General features: G+C 43.5%; 1 protein-coding gene across 2 annotated transcripts in view; it reads right to left on the bottom strand.

Moving 5' to 3' along the window:
* Window positions 1-19,557, bottom strand: part of casz1 (castor zinc finger 1) — a 310,863-nt gene that overhangs the window by 143,781 nt on the left and 147,525 nt on the right. For both annotated transcript variants that reach the window (XM_068016933.1, XM_068016934.1), the window contains exon 3: window positions 4,150-4,261. The gene's annotated coding sequence lies outside the window, so the exon portion shown is untranslated. The remainder of the gene's footprint in view (window positions 1-4,149; window positions 4,262-19,557) is intronic.

The raw sequence follows: 19,557 nt of genomic DNA, 5'->3' as shown, positions 1-19,557 counted from the left end.
CAATTAGGAACGGGCAACAAATGCTGGCCTTGCCAATGACACACACATCCCTTGAATGAATAAAAAATATTAATCCGCTCCACCATCCAGTCCCCTTGCATCACTCCTCTCAAATGCACAGGTAATGACATGCTTGTATTTATTCGTCCTTCAGTTCTTTGACTCAGTCAATACTGTACATGATCACAGTTTTATTCAAACATTTGCACAGCCCAGTAGTAACTACAGTTCAATCTCAATTGCTTTTGAACTGCCATCTGCATTTAATAGTCACTTTTTCGCAGACCTGCGAGTTTCTCAGTCCAAGTCAATGGAACCATGTCCTGAAACCAGTGCACTGACAGTATTTACAGTTCCAACTACATTACTTCCTTTCACCCGAGCCAGCTCCACTCTGACATGTATTAGTACACTGATGTGATTGAATCAGGGCAAGACCTTTTCAAACTGTTGATGAAAGAGAACTTGTTACAGCTGATCAGAGACAATAATCATTATTGACTAGAATACACTAAGATGATTTTGGAAGGTTCCTACAGACTAACATTGCATGCCATGCACTCAGATTAAGCAGCCAATTGAGTCGGATTCTTAAATGGCTTTTTTTTTTGGCTAGTTTTCTGACTCCTTGCTCAGGTGCTGGTATTGCACCTCAGTGACCATTATTCATGTGTAAACCTGGACAGCGAGTGACACCAAGCTATTTGACTGCAGTGGGCATTGCAGGAAACCCTACTCCCAATCTCACCAGCCATCCACAAGTATATACCCACTTCCAGCGGGGGCTGCTGCATCATGATCAGAAGCAAGAACCCTGGTTAATGTCTTCTCCCTAACGCAAGGCTGCTAAAATCCACTGCAATAACCCTCATACATCTGGCTGAAATCAGCTAACCCATCCCAGGCTGGGAATCAAATCTGGAACCTTTCTCTTCGGCTCATTGTGGATGTCGCTTCAAAGACAAGGTTTGCCGCATGTCAATTTACAAGAATGAATGAATTAACTGGGGCTGTGTTATTACTGGGTTAAAAAACACTGTTCTGTTTGTGAATACACAATACCAGGTCGACTGACAATGAGTGAAAATCCTCCTGAAAGGAGGAGGTCAGTTGGACTCTTTGGGCTTGAGATGGCGTTCAGATGACAAGCTTGACTGTGGAAGCTTGGAACCAAGACAACTCTCCCTGGTAATCTGATACCTAAACCAGGCCGGTCAGTTTAGCTGGAGATAACGCATGCTCGCCAATGCTTCAACTGGTAGATGGTGCCAGCTGGACAAGCAGTGAGTTCCTTACCAATGTTGTGTACTGAGGCACTGAGTGGTTTAAATTGGTTAAACCCAGCAGTATTCTTGCACATAAAAACAAGAAATGCTGGGAATACTCAGCAGGTCTGGCAGCATCTGTGGAGAGAGAAGCAGCGTTAACGTTTCGGGTCAGTGACCCTTTTGCTTTTATTTTAGTATTCTTGCACAACTGAGGTTAGGCGTGCCGGCAGGGGGATGGTGGCGGGGGGGGGGGGGGGGGGGGGGGTGGGGGGGGGGGGGGAGTGGCAGTTCCTAAGCCTTGGATCTGCCAACCTGTAGCTAAACTCTCTGGCCAAGGGAATTGGGTTTCTCCTTAAGGGAAAGTATGCAATCCATAGTGGGGGAGGGAGAAACCCTAAAGGTAAATGTACATTTCCAAGCATTTTCATGTGGAGACTTTCAGATATGGTAATTGGTTTCCACCAATATCAGTTAGTGGAAGAGGGGTAGTTGGTGGCGGAGTGGCAATGTCACTGAGCTAGTAATCTAGAGGCCCAGGTTAATGCCTTGGGGACACGGGTTCAAACCCCACCACCGCAGCTGCTGGAATTTAAATTCCATTAATTAATAAAAATCTGGAATTGAAAGCTAGTCTCAGTAATGGTGACCATGAAACTATCATCAATTGTTGTAAAAACCCATCTGGTTCACTAATGTTCTTTAGGGAAGGAAATCCGCTGTCCTTACCTGGTCTGGCCTACATGTGTCTCCAGACCCACAGCAATGTGGTTGACCCTTAACTGCTCTCTGAAATGGCCCAGCAAGCCATTCAGTGGTCAAGGGCAATTAGGGATGGGCAACAAATGCTGACCTTGCCAGTGAAGGCAGAAGTGAAAGAATTAAAAAAAAGACATTCATCTGACCAAGAAAACTGATATCATCACATACTTCTTGCACATATGATGATTTATTTAGCTATTAAGATTATTGTAGGAAATTCTCCTTCTTTGAAGACAACATTGCAGCAGACTGAAAGAATGACTAATATTCCTGCAAGTCTCTCTCTCCCCATAGCAATCAGCTTTATCCTGAGTGAATTGCTCCATGTCCAGCAGTCCTGATATTTTGGAGTTGTTCCCTCTGTCAGTTGCTGTCCTAATATTGTCAAGCAGCTTCCTAACTGTTGCCCAAGATAACCAGCATTCAAAGGCAAAACTGCTGCTCCTGGCGATCCAATGGCCTGAGTGCAGAGTGCTGGTTGCTGCTTTTAGTGGCCCAAATTGGGAGGAAAAATGGGAAGTAATCCTGGCCTGCTGGAATTCTAGCCACAATTCTCCCACCTTGGTCCACTTACCTGGTAGTGTTCAGCATAGAGGAGACCCATCCTGTGAAAGTAATGGTTGCCTCTAGCCTGAAACTTGGCTCCATCACCTTGCAAACGTCTTACAATGTTGACCAAAAGAGCCTTGGGGCTGGATTTTGGAAGCTCGTTGGAGGCGGGAATGGATGCTGGTGGGCCTGGAATATTCCAGTCAGCCTGCAGGCCCCGCATGGTGTCTGGAGCCCGGCAGATGCCAGTGGCAGACCTGGGCGGGGTGGTGGTGGGGGGTGATTTTAGCGCTCCCTGGATCAATTTGAGGCCCCCCTCCTCCACAGCCACCATACCTATACGGTCACAGCTGCAACCAAAGGCCGCCTATCGAGGGACTCCCCTCCACAACTGTGGGCCGGCAGCATGGCCATTTCTTTTTGAAAGATTTGTAAAAAGTGCTCAGGAGGTGCCTCGATCCTGAGGCCCCCTCTCTCTCTCCCTTACCTGCATCGCTAGGCTGCAGCTCCTTCAGTGCTGCAGGGCCTCCTATTGGCCCTCCAGCTTCTGGAGTCTGCCCATTGTCCTTAATTGGATGGCGAGCGTGCCCAGTGGCCATTAATTGGCTTTTTACTCAAAAATTGCCCATGCATGTTACGTTGATGCCGTATAGGCTTGGGACCTGGAAATTACCGACCTGAAAATGAATATCCAGCTCTTGGAGTGGGGTAGATGGCAACCATTACCTCATTACCTCACGGACCGGCACCTTACTTCAGTGGCCATCCAATAGCAGGCTAGTTACCCGGTTGCTCCGTCACTTGCCTGCTGACCCAAGCTTGGATTTCCTTTCCTTTCTGTTTCGGCTGTTTCTCTAAACCCTTTGTCACTTCTGCCTTGGCAAAGGTATCTAATAAAGTGGGTTGAAATGACTTTTGAGGCTCTCCAAAGTTTCCAAATATTTGTCAGCCTACTGCAACACTTCCCCTTTAATTGTCCCCATTTTTTTTAATTTCACTTGTGCCCGATGTTCTGGTTGTTGCTGTCGTGCTCTGGAGCTGTGCTGGTGAACTAACCACAGGCAATTGGCTGCAATCAGCACACTTTTGTTTGAGGCCCTCTAAAACCCAATAGCAATTTCGGTTCAAACTGGATCGAATATGACAAACCCAGCCTCTAAATCTTTGCACGGGCCCCATCCTCCCAAGACGATAATACTGCCACAGAAAGCTGCAATTTGCAGGTTACATATTCACCTGTCATTCACAGGCAAACCTCTGCAATGACAGATCAACACTGTCATCACTTCAGAAACTGTCGAGTTTTCTATTAGAAGCCACTTACATTTTACTGAGTTAACTTATTCACTTCCAGCCCCAGTTTGAGGTCAGCATAAACAGCTGTGATCATTGGCTAATTTTTGGATGATTTGAGACTGACCTGTTTCAGTCATGAACAGTTTGTTAGAAATGTCCCTTTCTTTCTTTAAATTTAGAATTAAAATTGCAATCTTTAGCAAACAGTCAGCATTCCTACACATAATGCAATGCCAGTCTGGGATAAATAATGAACAGATCAGTGTGATTTAGTTACCTGCTCACCACTGACTTCCAAAATGAGCCGAGTTCTTGGTTTACTTCATTCCACATGGGCCGTAGAGACAGTGAGGCAAGTGTTCCACTGCAATCAGATCATACACTGTGGGCTGCAGAGAAAGAAAAAGGCAATTTCAATGTAACGGCACTGATAGAGGAACACAGTCAAACCCTGAGATAACGTTTACTCTGACCATAGGCCGTATTCAGACTTCTCTTGAACTGAGAATTTGGTGCAGACCGATATCAGGATCGTAAGCCCATCCTAAATTATTTGCCCTTTTACTAAATGTAGTGGCATTGACAGCAGACGTCTTTGATGTCCAAATGTAAACTGTTTCATTGCACACTGATCAGGTGGTAACGGCATCAAGACTTTTTAACAAACTTTTTTGCCTCATGTTTAAAAGAACACTGAACTCTGGAGAGATTTTTGGACCAAACTTTTTGGTTGAAGCAAATATAGCACATGATCACAGAATCACAGAATAATACAGTGCAGAAGAGGCCCTTCAGCCCATCGAGTCTGCACCGATGCATTAAAGACACCTGACCTGTCTACCTAATCCCATTTGCCAGCACTTGGCCCATAGCCTTGAATGTTATGACGTGCCAAGTGCTCATCCAGGTACTTTCTAAAGGATGTGAGGCAACCCACCTCCACCACCCTCTCAGGCAGGGCATTCCAGACCGTTACCACCCTCTGGGTAAAAAAGTTCTTCCTCAAATCCCTCTTAAACCTCCTGCCCCTCACCTTAAACCTGTGCCCCCTCGCAACTGACCCTTCAACTAAGGGGAACAGCTGCTCCCTATCCACCCTGTCCATGCCCCTCGTAATCTTGTACACCTCGATGATGTCATTCAGACCAATCCATGTTACTGCATTGCATGGATGCGACATCATCGTAATGACATAACACATGGCTTCTCTGTGAAGTTTTACAAAGCGCTTTATCTGCACAGCACTGCCTTCTTTCATCTACACCTGCTACTTTAAGCTGCCTTCCCTCTTTCCCCAAAAGTTAAGGGTGTGATTTGCTCTCAGTTTCCAATGTCATGTTGGTGAGAGGCTGCTTGGAATTCTCTAGTCTTTTGTCTCACTCTGTTTGCGGGAATTTGCTGTGTGCAAATTGCCTGCTGTGTTTTTCTATGTTACAACAATGACTACATTCCAAAAAGCATTTCATTGGTTGTAAAGAGCTTTGCTACACCTTGATATATAAATGCAAGTCTTTCTTTCTTCTGGTTTGCATCTTCCCAAGCACCATGGTCCAGAATGACACTTCAACACAGAAATCACAGCAGTTCAAACTCAGAGTGCACTGTTCTGGCCATCTGATTGTGGCACTAGTAGTTCCACATCAGTGCCATATTCTAGTTCCAGTTTCCCCTGGAGACTTGAATATTTTCCTTCAAGTATTTAACTCCCTTTTAAACATTGCGATTGAATTGGCTTCAATAGTCATTTGTGGTAATTTATTCCAGATTCTAATAACCCTTTGCATTAAAAATTTCTTCAAACCTCCCTCTTTATGCTTTGAGCACTAATGCTAAGTTCATCCCCCCTTGTCTCCAATTCATTGACCAGTGAAAATAATCTTTCCCTCTTTCAAACCCATACCCAATTTTGGACACTTCTGATTCACCCTCTCTGCTCCAGGGAACACAGCTCTAGTTTTTCAAGTCTTTCACCAGAACTATATCCTCATGGTATCATTCCAACATGTGGGAGACCGCAGCATAAACACATGTCCTCCCACTCAATGAAAGACCATGTTGGAGCGGTAGTGTAAGGCCCTGAGCCATCACACAAACTCCAGTCCCTCTCCAAAGTAACAGGCAGGGTTACTGCCTTTTAAAATGCTGAGGAACGACAGGGTTAAACCATTCACATTTTCATATAAACAATATTCTGTAAAAGCATTAGAGAAGGTTTCCTTGTATGTGGCAAAAGAATAAAGATATTCCTTTCAAATGGGTTTATAATTACACTACGATTGGGCATACAGAGGAAATGTTCCCCCATTGTCCCACATCTTACAGAACATCAAGACATCAAAGAGCACAGCACACAAACAGTAACATACTGACTACAGGGAAGAAAAATAATCAAACCCAATCTTTGGGCAAAAATGTCTATATATGCGACTCTCGAGCACATTAAAGGGGTGATTTGGTTTTTAATCATTTCCAGAAACAAGCTGATACACAAAACAGCATGTTCCTTTAAATAAGAACCAGGAAAAAGTTTCCCAACTTTCTGATGGTAATGGAGGTCTGACAGCAAACCTTTCAGAATTTCCCCACCCTGGACTCGGAGGACAGTCAAGTGGGACCACAACTGATTTCCCCATCACCAGACTGGCTCCTCACTTCGCCAGCGAGTGTTGTGCTGATTGTGGGGAGAGAGGGAGATGGCGGTGGGTGTTTTTATTTCCTGCTCTGTGACTGGGTGAACTGAGGCCGCTTGACCTCAACCACTAACCAAAGGGGAGGTGGTCTGAGGGAATTTAAAATTGGGCTTGTGGAACACAGCCAAATCATTTCACTCTTATCCTTATTGAGAAGTAACTTCGCAACACTCTTGAAGGAGATGGAGGAGGCAGTCGACTGAAGGCTTGAATCATTGTGTAGATGACAATTAAAACAAAATATTGACTTGAGGAGAAATTTGCAAAACCAATATTTTTTCAATCTGTTCAACAAGGATTCATCTTTTTCACCTTTTTAAGGAGAAAACAAAAATGCTCCTTTTTCTTGCTCCAGTTTTATGTTGATGAACTATAGACGGCCTGAGCTGACATTCACAATGACTTCCAATGGTTTTGAAAGGTTATAAACTGTGGCATCAGGTAGTTACAGCAGGCAGACCTCCCATCCCCAGAAATGTTACGGATCACTGCTTAATATTTATCCTTAAAAACCATTTAAATAAAAAATCATTCAGGGAATTTTAAAAAAGGAGTTGCGTGCACTGCTCAAAAAAAAAATTAAATGGTTCTCAAATCCCTTTGATCCCTTGTGTTCCGGGGACCCTTTTTCTGTGATTCAGAATTAGCAGATTTTCTATTAGAATGCTAGAAAGTCAGCTAATTCTTTTTTCTTTTTCGGGCAGGAGAGAGAGAGAGAGAATGAGGGAAAGAGGCTTATCTGCTATAAATGACTGTAAGGTACAAGCTGTCTGCAGTCCTGTCAGATGCGTTTTACAGAGAGCTTAGGCGTAAGAAAAAACGCCACACACGAGGCTGTCAGACAAATTAGATCTGAAAGCTGACAATTTCTGACCATATTTGCTTGATTATTTCTAACAAATGCGCACCAGCCACTGTAAAGAGATTAAAGTGACACAAATGTCCCATGTGGGAGGAAGGAGGGCACAGAATTCAGGTCACCCACAATTGTCCCCCCCCCCTCCCAAATTCTGACAGAGTCATATCACTATCCAATCCAATAAAAATTCAACCCCTCCTCCCTCTCCCTCCTTCCTTTGGTTTTAATTAATTTTACAGCGAGCTCGCTTAATTACTTTCAATCAAAATCCACTCTCCATCACAAAATTAGAAATGGTTCAACTCCATTAGTCTAAATTCTTCATTTACATATACAAAGACTGTCAGTTTTCCACTTGCAGGAGATGAGATGGCTTGTTTTTCCTAGCATGATCTATTCTGCTAGTCTTTTTTTTCCTTCCTGAGATTACCAGGACATCCTTTTCTTTATTCTGTGAGTGTTCTTTGTAATAACTCCACGGATAAAGTGACTGAAATGAATTTAGCCCTGATTTAATTTTGCTTGTTAAGAGTGATGTCAGCACAATAGATTAAGCAGTAAATCCAGCACATTCGCCCAAAATAAGTTTAGCAGATAATCTTGCATGACGTTTGCAAAAGACATTTATTACATCCCCCTAAACCCTGCAAGGGCATTTATTACATTGTCCTCTCAGTCGGCTGCAACTGTTGAAACTGATCGATGCTATTTCAAGTTTTTGGGGAGAATGAAATCGATGCTATTTCACAGCTTTTGGGGGGAACGAAACGCACAAAACTTGATTGAAACTTATGAGGATGGACTTATTTAAAGGGGCACCCACCATCCATTTTATGGTATCGGGTGCAATTGATGGCGTGGGACTCTTTAACCTGGGAAGGATTTGCTGCATTTGCAAGGCTCCACTTAACCCGCACTAGTCTGAGGTCTGCACCTCAAAGGGGAGGCTGCACCACGGCACTTTTTAAACACTCTGGCCGATGCCACCTAGAAAACGTAACAGATATTTATCTGACTCATGTTAACCTTTTCACAGCCAAATTTCCTCCCCCAGTTTCCTCTGTGCGATGTTTACAACAATAATAGCAAGTTCCAATTCAGCAGCAACTTTAAAATAGAAGAATTTTGCCAAAGTGTTTTGCAGGCGTATGGGAATGAATATCTAGGCCATGTTGAACAGACTGTTCCTATTCTCTTTCCCTGGTGTGACCACAAATTCACAGCAAGTTTGTACTGCTGTGGCTGAAGTGTGAAAATCTTGACGTGGTCATTTGGTGGCAAGAGGAGAGTGAAGGCTGTTAAATAACTTTCTCTACCCTTTGTATTTAATGAGGCATTTTGGACACAGATCACTCTTCACTGTTAAAGCTGATATTAACTGGGCGGCAGCCAGTCAACAGCACTTGTGAAACCTCACAGTTGACTCCGGTCACCTTTTTAACTGTAGACAATATTAGCCTCATCCCATCTTTGAGTGAGAAGGTGAAAGGAGCAAGCCCTACTCCAGACAGCTCTGGTGAGTGGGGACCAGATAAAGGGTCTCTAAATACTGGCTTGATATATAGGGGAGTACTTGTGACTGGACTAAGTGACCACTGGCTCAGTGATAGTAATCATGCCTCTGAGTCAAAAGGCCTGGGGTTTGCACCCAAATCCAGAAAGTCCAGGTGAGTGAAGACCAGAGCACCAGTTCTAAGTTGGCATCCGTTGTGAGTGCGTGTGTCCCTCAGATAGTAGGTGGGGCTCTTCAGCCTTTGTTACAGTCCACCTAGGAGAAGGTGCTCCAAAGATATAAACCATGAGGAAGTCAATGAAAAGCCATTTAATCTGGTAAGTGGATCAAGAATCTCATGTAAAACTTGAGTTAGGACCTGTCCTATGACCAAACACAATGGATGAATGGAGCTGACCTATTGTTTAACACAGAGGATGGAAGAATCAGCTCCTAATTGCCAATAATCACTGAGAGGAAGGCATGTGATGAATTTCCAGTGGTTCCTGCACCACCCTGCAAGAGTTACTCTATCCTTTCTCCATTTGGTGCCTCGTAGCATGTGGCAGGTCACAGGGCGGAGTCTGTTTTCTACTGCACCGGACATCACACATTGTTACTCCAACACAACACCCAACTAACGGGGAGAATCTCAAAGGTGATGACTGGACAGTACAGCTGAAAGGATGTCTCTTTAAACCGGATTCTTCCCAAAAGCAACAAGTTCAACCCGCATTCAAACCTAGACTAATATCTGGAGTGTGGATCTAGGCTTGCTTGCACTGTCGGAAAATGCTCCATCTCAAAGGAGAAATGCAACTCCCATCAGACAACCAGGCAGCAGTCATTGCAAATCCAAGCCTATGTGTCCAGGCATTCAGTGAATAGATATCATTAGAAGCCTGGACTCCAACGGTTAAACTACAATGAGAGATTACACAAACTAGATTTGTATCCCCTGGAATTTAGAAAGCTAAGGGGTGATTTGATTGAATTTTTCAAAATATTAAGGGGAACAGATAGGGTAAATTGGGAGAAACTATTTTGGCTAGCTGGACAGTCTAGACTAAAGGGCCATAGTCAAAAAATTAGAACCAGACTTTCCAGGAGTGAAATTAGGAAACGCTTCGTCACACAAAGGTTGGTGAAAGTTTGGAAATCTCTTCCACAAGCTGATGCCAGATCAATTGTTATTTTGAATCTGAGATTGATAGATTTTTGTTAACCAAAGGTATTAGGGGTTATGGGGCAAAGGTGGGAATATGAAATTAGGTCACAGATCAGCCAAGATCTCATTTAGCCTCGAGGGGCTGAATGGCCTCTTCCTGTTCCTATGTTCCAACGACAGAAAGCATTCAAGTTGTTCAAATTGAACAGCCGGCATACAATCTAGGCCGTGGAAAAGCTACTCTTTCTTTGGATGTCAGTTGCACACTTAGTAAATACTGGGCGATGTTTAAAGAATGAGATAGACATCTAAGGACACAATGGCATATATCATCTTTGTGTCCAATTTTATGCCTTCAACGTCTAATTGGATGCCAGACTGAGCAGATCCCCAGTATAGAATTCCAGGTTTACAAGTGTGGAGCAGTCCAAGCACAGTGACAAAGGTCGAAGGTCATCCTGCCTCACCCTCCTGACTGAAAGTGAGTGACTTTGGGAATTCAATCACTTTTATCACAGATGGGAAAAAAAACACAGGATTATCTGCTAGTTACCATAAATTGTGCAGAATAATCTGGGCACAGGCAGTTCCTTTAAAGTCAATAACTTATTTGCTTCCACACCTTTCTAATTTAGCAGGAAACTGCCTGTAAAAGCACTCAGATTACAAGAAATGACCACAATGGGCGGGGGCAAACTTCATTTTTTTCAGTTTCTATTGAACTTCAACAAAAACCAGTCACTTCCTAGGTATCCAACCATTTTGCATAAATTTGGTCCAAAAGAAAACTGACAAGAAACAAAATCATTTACATCTCATTAAACAAAAAAGTTTTTTTCCCCAGAGCGAATGAAATTCACTCATTCACTGTGGTGAAAGTGCATTGCCATCAAAACCCTCAGGCTGGTTATATTCAAACATGACAAGAGGGAGGGAGAGACAGTGACAATTTAACTCTGAAATCCAGGCCAGATTGATATTGTTAATTACAGTGGTATTACAGTGTATCAGTCCCAGCAGTGATACTGTTGTCACTTATCAGCGTTCTCAGAGTCCAAATTCCTTCTAGAGTTCCAAATTTTAGATTTATCAGGAATAAGATCTAAACTACTTCAGAACCGTGTAAGAATTGGTGTGTCTGCTTACATGGGTGCTGTGCAGTTTCTGGATGATAGATTTGGTAATCTATAGCCCACAGATGATACACTACACTGTAACGTTCTGGGTATGAACATCTTCAGCTTGCACTCCCTCTTTTTCTTACCAACTCACTTTGAGGCAAGAGAATAGGACACCAGATGAGATCAGGGCAATGAGCCAATGGAGATCTGTGAATCAAATGAGGTGAACACCCCCCACCCCCATCTTCCCCCCGCCATCCCCCAGCCCCCCCATCCCCCACCCCTATCCCCCACGCGCATTCCTAAGTACCAAACCTCAGTGTTGCCTGGAACTAGGATTTTCCAGTCTCACATATGGAGAATTTTGTAACTTGCCTGTTGGTAATACCAGGTGTCTCCTACTGGCGTGGGGAAATATTAAAACACTGCATTTCTCCCTGAGCAACCAGTGGCGTGGGGGCAATTTTAACCCCCCTCCCCTTCGGGAAGCTGGTGGGATTGGGTGCAACATTAGTTTTACATCCCTGTCCAATTTTACTGTCCAGTGAAATCAATGAGAAATATTAGGCCAGGTATAAAACTGTGTCCCCCTGACCTTGTTGGGTTCCCTTCCCCCCACCCCCACCCCTGGCAAATTGGGTTAAAATTGCCCCCAAAGTTTATGAAACGTCTAGTTCGCCAGCCTGCAGTCCCATTTGAGGCTGACTGCAGGAATACAAGATAGGCATGCAGGGACGAATAGCTTTCAAGAGCACAAAGATGCGAGAAATGTAAAGGAAGGGTGAAAAGATATCAACCAGAGGCGTAGATCGTGGGTCAATGATCCTGGAGTCAGGGTACAACATAAGCATGAAGTGGGGGGAGTGGATGGGACAGCACAGCGATGTCACCCTCCTACCAACTGCCTCACAGAGACTGAAAATGGAATCACCTTCTGCCAGTTTCAACAAGGTTCAGAATAAGCACTGGCAAAAGTTACCCATGACTCCCTGCCCAGATTGGAAGCCAGTGTGGACTGCAACACCCTGTCGTGTGTTTCTCATCAAACATGACCTAAAATAAAATTACACAGCATAAAATTGTGTCATCTTGAAAATTGTGGAGGAGAGAGCAAACAAACACACTTTCATTCAGAGTATTAGACTCACTGAATCCAGTCTGTCAATAAAATGTAAAAAAATCCAACTCCTTGCTGTTATTAATTGCTGAGTTCAGAAAGGTTCTTTTTAGTTCTCGGAGGGCTAAATACATAAAAGGGCCAGAATTGCCCAAGATAGGGAGGCAGGCAGGAAACGATAATGGATGTTCAAGCACTTTAACCCTCTGAGTAATGAAAGCATTCCAGCACTAAGCTGCTAAATATGACAAGGTTAGCACTTTTAGGTTTATTGATAGTCCGCCATTAATAAAACAAGGCTCTTGAGTGTTCCTGTGAATATTTGCTTCCTCCTTCATAATATTCATGATGATGATGTTGCAGGACAAATTTCTACATTATTGAGGGCTTGGATGCAAACAGCAATATAGAATCTATACCCAAAGGGTTAAAAGATTTATTAAGGATCAGTTTGCAAATATTACTTTTCAACTCCTGGGCTTATGAGTTTCCAAGTGGAACAACAATTACAACTTTTAAAACACGCTCTTTTGTCAGTTTGTGCTCACAGCTCAATACAGTTACTCGACGAGAAGGGGAATTTGAACCTCGGGGTTTACCCTCCCCAGTGGCACTGTTTCTTAGCCAGCCTTGACGAGTAAATATCATTCTTCTTGTGGTGTCCCCTATCTCTAATAACCCAAGATGTCTTCAATAATGAAAGCATTGGAACAAAGTCACCTGCAGCTTTAGTGCACGGCCAACCACATGTGGGTGTTCTCTCAATGATGGCATCACACCAACTGTCGTCTTGTTTCAACTGGCATCAGTTTGCTCTAAGTGAGTATCAGTACAGGTACTACAGTGCTCAGCTATGACTCAATCATAAACTGGAACCGTTTGACAATTTGTTAAGAATGTGGCTTTCAGTTCCATTATTTGACTCATTTTTTTTCAATGTTGTGGTGTCTGCTGTTCAATTGGATGGAAGGACACATTGGCTAAGGGCCTGGGCCCACTTCCACAAATTCAACACTGATGCTGCTCCTCAGTTCAGCAAATAACAGCCACCGTTTCATGCAGGGTCAGATATAAAACAGATGTCCAAGGTCACTGGGATCTCATGAGAGCCAAGTGCACTCACTGCAAATATAGTTTTCACACTGCTTGGAAACCCCTGCAACACACCCCTGTTGTTGGTGATGATGTGATACTTGAATTTTCACTCTGGTCAACAATGGTTTTTGTAGGAGTAATGAAACAAGACTTACTGGAGGTGGTTTCTTGTATTAATGCATTGGCATGACATTTCTCTGTCTGCAATTTTAATACAAGCGCTTATCCCACTTTGCAATAAAGGAGACAAGGCCTCCACTAAAGTTGCGGCTGGAGGAACACCATACAGTGAGTTAAGCATTATCTGTTAATCTCACTAACGATAGATTTCCAGGTTAGAAGCCCTTGAGAATCACAGCAATAACTAGTCTCTGAAGCAACAAAGGGTGGAATATTTCCATTACCTTCTTGCTTTCCCATTTAGTAGACTACACACAAATGGTTATTCCCTCCCCCAAAATCTCGCCATATTGTGTCTCGTCTCCATGACAATGACAATTTGCTTTGGATTTTTATTATTTTTTAAAATAATTTCCTTGATCTCTTCCTCTGTCATTAAGATGAATCAGAGCTGACTTGGTGCCAGTGGGCTTCTTCCTGATGACATTGGGAATGCGTCATTGTCACAGTCAATGTGGATTGGAGCCATGCCAACAGCGCACTGCCAGTTAGGTGAACGTTGGGTAGTGCGTAGTGGGCACGTTCCAGGCAGTGAGAATATAACGCAGAACCACAAGGCCAACTTTCAATCCCAGTGACCTTATCACTCCTTTGATTCCCTTCTAACTATCTTTGCAGTTCTCCTTACCTCACAGCACTGGAGCTGTGTACACAAGTCTGGCTTAATTTTCATTAGCATTTAAAAAAAAGACCAATCTGTGAAAACGGTGTGAGATTGAGGATCTTTATGGTGAGAGGGGGTAACCATTAGTTTTCAGCAAGTCATCCATAAAAATTTTAATCAACAACAGCTGTAGTCGATGAATGGTCAATTAATCGTCCCCAGCCTTTATTAACACAAGTGTAAAGGTCATTTAGTCGAAGGAGAGGTGAAACAGACAATATCTTTTCCTTCTGGTCTGTCTTCAGCTATAAACTGAAATCATGTTGTATTCTAAATTTATAGTCTTTAGTAAGCCACTCTCTGGATTATTGCATGCACATACAGTCATTCAAACTAAAATGGCAAAGTCATTATATTGCAGCCCTCTTAAGGTCAATTCTTATCTGCCAGATGAACAGGCAATATTAACCAAGATTTTACCTCATTGCCAGAACAAAATTAGACCAGAATTTTCTTCCTGCAATGAAATATTAAGAGTTCCCACTTACTTTGTTCACACCAGTCTATAGGCGCTTATATCTTACAGAGAATACTATGGAGTGCTGATGTGCAGCTCTCCTGTCATTGATAAGGTGCACAGGTATGAAGGACCTAAATTCTCCAGAGACTTGCTGGCAGGTCAGATTTTGATGGGCTTACCCGTTGCCATCAGAAAAGGTTGCCTTTGTATTGACCTGCTATGTACATGGAGCCAGCTCATGGCATGATGCTGTGACTGCCCATTTTAGAAACTGGCCTCCAACAGAAGAGTGTCTGTAGATCACAAGGGAAATGAGGGAGAGTGGCACAAGGGTCAGGTCTCCATTTGAACACTGCAATCCTGGGACTCAAGAACTAAAGTAAAAACACCGTATCTTTCCTTACTGAATGTAACCTCAGTCAATTCTTAACTTTCATTTGTTCACTTTTCATACAGGGATGAAATAGAGACACTGCAATGTAAGCCCCTCATCCACCCACCCAACTGCATAACCCACCCCCCCCCCCCCCCCACCCCACCCAGTCCCGACCAACATGGGCTCAAGTTTCAGTATAAACTAGTGAATGTATCAAGAAAAGGCACTGCACTGAGAACCAATAATGCACATGAGAACAACACCAGCACTTGGGAACACACTTGCTGAGTTTAAACTGGGCGCCATGACTTAAGGCAGCAGTAAATACACTATGGACATTTTCAAGATATTCTAAATATATTCCTTAGAATAATACACTGGCCCTGTTGTTGTATCGGGGTTCTCCTAGTCTTGTGTCATAACTCCAAAGAGAGACAAGTTTAACCTCATAAAAACTGTGATGACCCAATTTACGTGGTTAGGTTTTGGCTCTGGTGCTTGTTTGGGGGAACTGCCAGTTCCCTGCTGGAGTTACAATGAGAGACTGGTACCTGCCCACAACCTCCCATGGAATTTCAGCATCAGTGTAATTACATAAGTGGAGTTATGATAGAATTCAGCCATGATCTAACTGAATGGCGGAACAGGTTCAAGGAGCTGAATAGCCTGTCCCTAAGTTCCTGTTTCTACATTCCTACCTCACTGTCAGATCACCACGTGTCTAAGATATTAAGAGCCAGTCATTAATATAAATGATTGTGCTCAGAATAATACCAAGTGATGTTAGCAGAGGGATCTTTGTGTGGAAGGGAGAATGCATTTTTCAGATCATCTAGATATCAGTGACAAGGCCCACAGCCCTCATCCATTTGAATTCAATGTCTACAGCAAGCCTTCCTGAGGTCAGCTATACCATGGGCAAGATGGACAATAATGCTCCCTCTGCAGAGTATCTCCAAACTCAAGAGTGACGCTACTGCACCAGAGCGACATTTGCCATTGCCTACATCAGCCAACTCCAATTACTGCTGATACATGCTTTTGTTTGCTGTAAACCCATCTTCACTTGGAGCTGAATTAGAACAACAACATTCTTAAACCCTGTAAAAGTCATCTGAGCCATGTCTTCACCCCATCCATCGGTGCTGACTTTTATATCTTTGATGTTATATGGGCAGCATCCTCTAACCCATTACACTTCATCATCCCTACAATGTTTTTTCATTTTGCTACTCTTAATAAATGAAGTCCTCATTCACAGAACGATTCTATTACCCAGTTACTGTGACAGTGGAAGAAGAGCTGAGGATGATTGTCTAAATAAGTGACAAGTGGGACCTGATATTATAGAACTCGACTATTCTCTGCTGTTTTTTTACATTGTTGTAAATAGCAATGGTTCCATTCACAAGGATTATAGATTTAATTCTATAGGAGTTGATGAAGAGTATGTTTCACTGTGTTAGTATTGGAGAAAACTTACAAAAATCCTCTTCTACTTACATGGCAGGAATGTTGTGACTATTAAATGATGGGTTTTTCTACTGAGACTGGTGTTCCTCAATGTAAAGCATGAAAGATTAACATGGTAAGTTTTAGTAATGCTCATCTTTTATGCTTATTTTCACACTTTCAAACATGTTAGGTTATAGTAAAGAATGTACAAAAATCAACGCCTCCAGACTCGTTAATGCTGGTTGAACTGGGTCCAATGTCAAAGGGGACAAATAGCCACTAATAGCCCACTGTTCACAGAGGGTGTAGCAGCTCTCAGTTAGAGCAGTCTGCCTACATGCAATGCCAATGCTGAGTTACTCGGTATATTTGATTGACTTCTGGTTCCTCATAGAGTTTTAAAGAGGTTTTGTTGCCCCATTGTGATGGCTATTTATATAACAGGCAGGAGCTGGGTACCCTCAAATCTCCAAGATGGCTGTGACATGCTGGCAGCTGGTTTAAATTCAAACCACAGCAGAAAGTGTAACCGTGCGGTGCAAGCTCCTCGACTTTCCTTTTCTCACATCCATTTTAGTTTTATGATGAAAATTGAAATCAATGCCTGAATGATTCATGATGTATTGACGATATTGTTGTCTTACCAGTAGGTGATTATATACTCCTCAGCTTACTAATCTGGTAAACTGTCCTCCAGTAAGATTATTTCACCGTTTTACACCAATCTGGCATACTGAGCTGCTGACTGCTGGGACTATGTCACATGCGTTGCCCCTCCCTATGCTTGTAACCTTCTCAGTTGTTAGAAACCTCACCCCCTCCCACTCTTCGTTCTGCCGATGCTAACCTTTTGTGCATTCCCCATTCTTGTCCCAACGTAGGCATGCTGTGCTTTCAGCCACCTTGGCCCCACACTCTCCAAAGCTCTCCTCCTCCCTCTCCTCCTTTAAGACCCTCCTTAAAACTTATCTTTTTGAATGAGCTTTTTGCCAATCCTCCTAATACCTCCTTCATTGGCTTGACATACATTTATTTTCCCGTTATGTCGCTGTGCAGCCCCTAGGGAGCTTTCCCTCTGTTAAAAGTTCTATATAAATGCAGGTTGATGTAGCCCATCAATGCCTGCCTGGAGAATTAAGTACCACTGCTTAGGAAGTTGTTGTCCCAAATCCTGTTCCTAATTTCTTTGACCTTGTTGGGTCTTGGTTCTTCGAAATTAAAGGATGGAAGACAGAGATTTTCTCCTATTGATCCCCTGTGTCTCAGAGAGCAGAAGACACCATTACCATGAATGCCACGGACAATATATCTTCCAAGATTGGCTTCAAAGTGACCCGAATCCACACACATTGGTTGGTATGTTACCCAATCCTGGAGTTGAACCCTCTGTGTGATGCAAACAGTTGAACTGCTATTTCATGGGGCCATATTCATAACATTGTAGTAAGGCTGGAAATAATCAGCTCCCTCCCCACCGATGTTAACTTTTAGTCCCTTTTCTTAATTGTGCTATTTATATTGAATGATTGAGTTTGATTGGGTAGAGTTAGAGAAGATGTTTCCTTTTGTGGGGGAGTCCATAAATATAAGATAGTCACTAATAAATTCAATTAGGAACTCAGGAGAAATTTCTTCACCCAGAGAACAGAAGAAGACAAGAAATAGGAGCAGGAGTAGACCATATGGCCCATTGAGCCTGCTCCGCCATTCAATACGATCATGGCTGATCTTAGGATTTAATTCCACTTTCCCGCCTGTTCCCCATATCCCTTGATTCCCTGAGAGACCAAAAATCTATCTATCCCAGCCTTAAATGTATTCAATGATGGAGAATCCACAACCCTCTGGGGGAGAGAATTCCAAAGATTCACAACCCTTTGAGTGAAGTAATTTCTCCTCATCTCAGTCCTGAATAGTTGGCCCCTTTTCATGAGACTGTGCCCCTGTGTTCTAGATTCCCCAACCAGTTGAAACAATCTCTCAGAGAGTGGTTAGAATGTGGAACTAGCTACCACAGTGGGTAACTGAGGTGAATAGTGTAGATGCATTTAAGGGGAAGCTAGTTAAGGGCATGAGGGAGAAAGGAATGGAAGAATATGCTGATAGCGTTATATGAATTAGGGTGGAAGGAAGCTCATGTGTAGCATAAACATCAGCACAGATCAGTTGGGCCAACTGACCTGTTTCGGTGCTGTCTTCTTCTCTTCTTCTTTGGACTCCTTGTCTCGAGAGACAATAGGTAAGCGCCTGGAGGTGGTCAGTGGTTTGTGTAGCAGCGCCTGGAGTGGCTATAAAGGCCAATTCTAGAGTGACAGACACAGGCGCTGCAGATAAAATTGGTTGTCAGGGCTGTTACACAGTTGGCTCTCTCCTTGCGCTTCTGTCTTTTTTCCTGCCAACTACTAAGTCTCTTCGACTCGCCACACTTCAGCCCCGCCTTTCTGGCTGCCCGCCAGCTCTGGCGATCACTGGCAACTGACTCCCACGACTTGTGATCAATGTCACAGGATTTCATGTCGCGTTTGCAGACGTCTTTAAAGCGGAGACATGGACGACTGGTGGGTCTGATACCAGTGACGAGCTCGCTGTACAATGTGTCCTTGGGGATCCTGCCATCCTCCATGCGGCTCACATGGCCAAGCCATCTCAAGCGCCGCTGACTCAGTAGTGTGTATAAGCTGGGGATGTTGGCTGCGTCGAGGACTTCTGTGTTGGAGATATGGTCCTGCCACCTGATGCCAAGGATTCTCCGGAGGCAGCGAAGATGGAATGAATTGAGACGTCGATCTTGGCTGACATACGTTGTCCAGGCCTCGCTGCCATAGAGCAAGGTAGTGAGGACACAGGCTTGATACACTCGGACTTTTGTATTGCGTGTCAGTGCTCCATTTTCCCACACTCTCTTGGCCAGTCTGGACATAGCAGTGGAAGCCTTTCCCATGCACTTGTTGATTTCTGCATCGAGAGACAGGTTACTGGTGATAGTTGAGCCTAGGTAGGTGAACTCT

This window comes from Heterodontus francisci, chromosome 37, assembly GCF_036365525.1.
Source record: "Heterodontus francisci isolate sHetFra1 chromosome 37, sHetFra1.hap1, whole genome shotgun sequence".
Lineage (NCBI taxonomy): Eukaryota > Metazoa > Chordata > Chondrichthyes > Heterodontiformes > Heterodontidae > Heterodontus > Heterodontus francisci.
This window is presented reverse-complemented; position numbering and strand designations above follow the sequence as displayed.